We start from the raw sequence: 6515 nt of genomic DNA on the forward strand, positions 1-6515 counted from the left end.
AGACAGAACACTATGGTGCAGAGCATATGGTGGGGCAAAACTGCTTACCTCATGGTGGCCAGGAAGCAGAGGGGATAGGAGAAGAGTTCAGAGACAAAATATACCCATCAAGGGCACACCCCTGGTGACACATGTCTCCCAATAGGCTCTACCTCATAAAGTATCCAACACCTCCCAGTAGCACTACCAGCTGGGGGACCAAGCCTTCAACATATGAGCCTTTGGAGGATATTCCACATTCTAGATCTAAACTATAATAGGGCTCTTTGAAGTAAGAAATGGACGTGAACATAGGACATCTTTAGTAGAGTGCAGCACAGAAAATAAGTACTTGGTAATGTCACTTATTATTATCCAAAAAAGTAGCAGTCTCCTTTTGGTCACCCCCCTGCTTTCAGTCTTTGAGCAGGAACCTTCATGAGTGATGAACATTGAAGAGCCATCCACCTTCTGGTAGCACATCTTGGCTAAACAATGGAGATCCAGAGTAAACTGATTGCTGGTCGGAACGGAAAAGGTACACTCTAGAAAACAGATAGGTACTTTGCATAAAAATTAAAACATGCAATTGACCCAAACAGCTGTACTCTTGAGCATTTGCTACAGAGAAATAAAAAAAAAAAAAAAACTCTATATGATTGTTCATGGTAGCTTCATTTATAATAGAAAAAAATAGAGTCAGTTCAGATGTCTTTCAACAAATAACTGGTTAAACCAATTGCTGCATAGACATATCATGAAATCTCTTGAGCAATAAAAAGGATCAAGCTGTTCATATATGTAACAACTTGGGTGAATCTCCAGGGAATTATGCTGAGGTGGAAAAAATCTGATCTCAAACGTTAGATGCTGTATGAACTATTTACACAACATTATTGAAAAGGCAAGATTTTACAGAGAACAAGTTGCTAAGTGTTGGGAATGGGGGAGGAGATAAGGGATGTGAGTGTGGTTATAAAGGGACAATATGAGGGATCATTATAGTGAACTATTCATTATCTTTACTGTGGTGTTGGACACACAACCTACACAGGTGAGAAGATTGTATATAACTTAGTTGGGCTTGATGGTGTCTACCTGTAATCCCAGTTACTCTAGAGACAGAGGCAGGAGGGTCATCAAGTTTAATGCCAGCATGGGTGACATAATGAGACTCCATTAAAAAGAAAAAAAAAAGTAAAGATGAAAATGTTTACCTCAATTCTTTCCCTGCCTCCTCAAACTAAGTGTCTTTCTCTACTTTTGTGGTCTCAACAGATTCGGGAGCAAAGAATTCTGTAATCTCTTAGAGGAAGGGAGAAAGTGTGATAATACAATTCTCCTGCTTCCTTGGTGTCTGTGGGGGACTGTTTCCAGGAACGCTCTCAGATACCAAAATCCACAGACGCTCAAGTCTCATATAAAGTGGTGTAATTCTTCTGTATTACTTACACACATCCTCTCTGAGACTTTAAGTCATTTCTATGTTATGTATAATACCTAATACAATGTAAGTGCTATGTAAATAGTTGGTATAGTGTGTTGCTTAGGAAATAAAGATGGGGGGCAAAGGCTGTCCATGTTCAGTACAGACTCGTTTTTTCCCAAGTATTTTTTGATCCATGGGTGGTTGAATTCATGGATGCAGAACCCACAAACGTGAGAGCTAACTTCGTATTACATTCTAACAATCTTTCACCCCCGTGAGGTGAATAGGGGCTCTGGCAAAGGATGTTCCACCAACTGAAGGAGGAGGGAGCAAGAAGAGTCTCTGAACATATTTTGAGCTACAGAGTGATATGTTTGTGTCACAGGAAGAATTACCCTGATGAAATTGTGTTATATAAGTAGAGAAAATTGAATCAAGAAGTTTGAGATAGACTCAAAGCTTTGGATACCACTCCATGGTATGATTTGGATGGTGATAAATAGTTTCCTCAATTTAACAGTCTCTGTCTTTGGTCTCAGAGTTTGAAATTTGCTCATCAGTCAATCCTTATATTAAGCTCTGGAATAGTGCATTTTACAAAGCACTTAATGTTATCCTGGGATTCTGACACATCTTGTTTTGAACTTCAGTTCATCTGGCTCAAGTTTATTCAGCTAGATTAAGATTGGAGAATAAAGGAATGGATAAGAGACTGAATACTAGTGGCTGAAGAGTGGCTCAGGGAATGACCAAGATATGTGAGCTGCCCAGGAGGACAGGTATGATGGGTTCTAGACCATCTGGGGAGCCACTTGAGGGCACTAGAGCACTAGGGGAGAGCTTGGGAAGTGCTCTGCATGGGCTTACTTTTTTTTTTTTTTTCAAATACAAGGCCCTTTATCACTGAGCCACAACCCCAGCCCTTTTTATTTTTTATTTTGAGACAGGATCTAACTCAGTTGCTGAGGTTGGCCTGGAACTTGCACTTCTCATGCCTTAGCTTCCTGAGTCATTGGGATTATAGGTGTGCACCATGGCACTCGGCACATATTCTTTGCATATATTATTTCATTAGAATCACTCAGGGGCATTTAAAAAGCTGAGGCTTGGATAACTTAAGTAATTTATCCAATAGCACATAGTTAGAAGGTGGCAGTGCCGGATATGACTAAGGAACTTCTGAACACTAATCCAGGGCTTCCCAACCATATCATACTGGTGATCTTTTGTTGGGTAGTTTGGCTTTGCCAGAAATCTTACAGTTAGTGAAAATTAGTCCTATGGACAAATATATGCAAATCCTGCACATTTTGTAAATAGCAAAAAGTAACAAGCTGACTCCCCTCTCATGATTATTCGGTATCTCTTAGCTCCTTCTCTGCAAGGTTTTTGGAATCACCCTCATATTTGGCCACCCGTTCCCCACTTGCAGTTCACTCTTCAGCCCACTCCAATCCACTTTCAAGTGAAATCAATACTTTTCAACACTGGTCCGCACATTAGAATCACTCAGGGGCATTTAAAAAATGTTGACATCTGAGCCAAATTCTATGAAATTGTAGTTTAGTTGGTCTGGAGTGGGACTTCATCATAAGCACAGTGAGCAGTATCCTGGGGCTTTAAGTAGGAGAGGAACATTATCTGATTATAGTGACTTGAATTAGGATTATAGCATCTTGAATTAGGATTATAGCATTGGAACCCAGAGCCTCACACATGCTAGGCAAGCACTCTACCACCGAGCTATAACCCCCATTCTTTTTATATCATTTTGAGACAGTGTCTTGCTAAATTGCCTAGGCTGGCCTTGCACTTGCGACCCTCTTATCGCCAGAATAGAGAGTGTTGCCTCATGACATTCCGTGATTGATGCATCAGGGATGATTCCCATGTCTCTGGCATGTGTGATTGGGTAGTGGGTGGGTCATTTACTGATGCTGAGCTCTGGGGAGGGAACAGATAGGAGAAGAGGCAGATGGAGACCAGGAGCTCTGTGTCGCCATGCTACCTGGCATGTCTGTGCCTATACTCAAGCAGAGGTTGAAGCACAGAGTTGGATATTGATTTGGAGCTCAGAAGGTGGTCAGAGTGGTCAGCATACAGATGTATATGAGGCCTTGGGTAGATGAAATAAAGAGAAGAGGGAACTGGAGCAGAGCCTGAAGGACTCCATCATGTGGCGATGAGTAGAAAAGACAAAAGGCATCCAAAGAAACCACAAAAAGAGGTGACTAGTGATTTGGAGGAGACACGGGTACATGGTAGCACAGAGACCAAGAGAAGAACCAGAGAAGCAAATGATCTGTGTAATGATTTTCAACTTGGCTGGACATAAGAATCAGATGGGCCCTTCCTTTCCCCCATCCTGGCCAACACTATTAATCCTTAGTGTCCTGGATTAAAGGCTGCCCTCTCTGAGCCTTCAATTTAACTATAGTCCTGTTTACTCTCTCATCCATCTGTACTTTCTCATCTCAGTAAAACATGGGATTTATAGCAATAAATTTATATGGATGATACTTATTTAAAGACAGTTTCTCTGTTAGGCTATTAGCTCCACATGAAAGGGCAGGGACCACATTGTTTGGTTCATCTCTGTATTCTCATGGCCTTACACATATCTTGTGTATAGTAGGTGCTTAATAAATACTTGTTAAATAAAGGCTTAGATGTGGCAAGCCAGCCATGGGCTGTGTGTATGAGCTGTGAGCATTTTGAGTATACAAAGCAGACTGGATGCTGCTCTGTCTGAGCTGTGCACGTATGTGTCCCTTTTGTTTGCTCTGCCTTTGATCATCACATAGCACACCACGAGGTGGGCGTGACCTTCCAAGATGTCAGTCAATATGCTGACAGCAAGACATCAGGAAGCTAGACTCAACCCCTTGAAATCTGACCCTTTGTCTCTTTGAATGGCTTCTCCCCAATAAAACCTGGGTTCAAGGCATGCTTTTTCTCTTTCTTGCCTGCCTTGCCCCCCTTGTGGGAGCTACGGCTGAGGAGCAGTCACTGAACCCAAATAAAAAGGTACTTTCTGTGTCTGTATCTTTATTTAGTCCCCAAATTCACTTGGAGTGACTTTGACTGGTTTAGTCATGTGTCACGACTCTTAGAAAAATTTTATTTAACTAATTCATGTATGTAATTAGAAAATTTTAGTTATGCCAAAAAATTGTAATCCAGATATCATTTAGTTTAATAATTTTTTCAAGTTTTTAAGCTTGTCTATAAGGTTTAGCATTTTTTTCTTTAGAGGAGAAAAAATATGTTTTCAAATGGCACTCCATTGTGTAGAGTGTGTGCAAAAATGTTGACATACACTGCTTATTTGCATAATTGACACTGCTTGAAGACATTTTATTAATAAAGTAAACAAATCCTGGAGGCTCAGTATACACACTTAAGAACATCATTTTATTAGTGGAGAATCAGAGGTAGAAGATATAAATGGCATTTATTGTTCTTTACTATACACTAAGTGTCTTTCCTGTCTTATCTGGTTTATTCTTCTTGTTATGAAAGATCAGCATTATTATTCCCATTTATGGATGAGAAAACTTATGATCAAGTATGAACTAATTTTCTAAGGGCATGAGAAAAGGGTCAGGTTATCAAATTAGACTCTTATGTGCCAGGGATCTGACACAGTAGCAAACTTCACTAATAATTCCAAGGATGTTTACCCAGGAGGCACAGAGGGTACAGGGAGACGTCTGGGACCAGTATAGCTCCCCAACTCTCTTCTTGCAGTGTTAGGACCAGTTCTGGCTGAGACTAAAAATAGAGTCTCTGAATGGTGTTTTTTTAGTCCCATAATTGACATAGGAGAAAGCTGTTTCTTTCATGAAACATCCCATTCTATACTCTGCATAGATTATATGACATTGTTTAGGGAAACAAATTCAAAAAAATCCATAAATTTCAGATCTGAGTACCATAGTAATCAATCAGGTGTTTAGGTCATGAAGCCTCACTCTAATAAATGGATTAATGACAAAAAGGCAGGAGGCTGTGGAATTGGGTTCTTTCTCTTTGGCTCTTCTGCCATTTGAGGACACATTTTCTTTTTTCTTTCTTGTCCTTCTGTCTTCTGCCATGTGAGGATACAGCAAGAACTTCCTCAACAGATACCAGTGACTTAATTACAGTCTTATCTACCTCTGGAACTGTGAGAAAATACATTTTTAAAAATAAATTACCCATTCTGTGTTATTCTGTTACAGCAGCACAAAATGTACCAAGACACATAATCATCCTTTAACTTAATTTTCAGGAAACAGCAGAAATTCAGCATACTTTATTGAGAGCAATGAGCTACAGATGGTTAGCACTAGCTTGTGAGAGCCAGTGATGTGACTCCCTTCCAATGACTTCACGCAGGCAGCTTGCAGCACAAAAGTCACCAAACACTATAGACCTGGGCCTTTTCTTCCCCGAAAGCTTGTTGTTGAATGTTTACCATTTTATCAATATTTGTAGAAAGTCTTTTCAATTCCTGTATTGAGATTAATTTATTGCTAGAAATAAAAAGTCAAATAAAGCACCAACATAATAATTAACACAAATCATTAGAGTTTAAATGTACTGAATTTTCCGGGAGAAGTAATAAAAAAATAATTCTCCTTTCTTCCCCTTCTGAGTTTGGAACCATCTGAATGATAGAAGATCAATAGCTACACTTAATTACTAGTAAACCTAATTAGAGGTCACAACATTGATCTGTGGCCAGATGCACTTCCTAATTCCTTGACCCTGAATGCAGTTCACACTGTGGTCATTAACAGGGCTGGACCATCACAGACTATAAATTTCCCTCATATATGTTTTTTTCCTGCATTTTGGGGGAGTGAATGTGTTTGTCCTTATGTTGGGCCATGCTGAGTGACAGAGGGACTGAAAGAAGGAGACCAAGAGACAGAGAGTGCACCCTGCACCCTCAGTTCCTGCTTCATTGTCTCAATCATACTGATTGCATAGGTCATTTCTTTTTCCTGGAGCAAGGATGATAATCAAGTTGGGAGAGAGGAAGAAAGAAAGCTCATCTTCCAAATACTCAGAATAGGCAAAGTTTCTATTTTGTGGGTTAAGGTAGGAACTTAAGCTGTGG

This window comes from Marmota monax, unplaced genomic scaffold (assembly GCF_021218885.2).
Source record: "Marmota monax isolate L192 unplaced genomic scaffold, Marmota_monax_Labrador192_F-V1.1 WCK01_AAM20220418_F8-fsc00012, whole genome shotgun sequence".
Lineage (NCBI taxonomy): Eukaryota > Metazoa > Chordata > Mammalia > Rodentia > Sciuridae > Marmota > Marmota monax.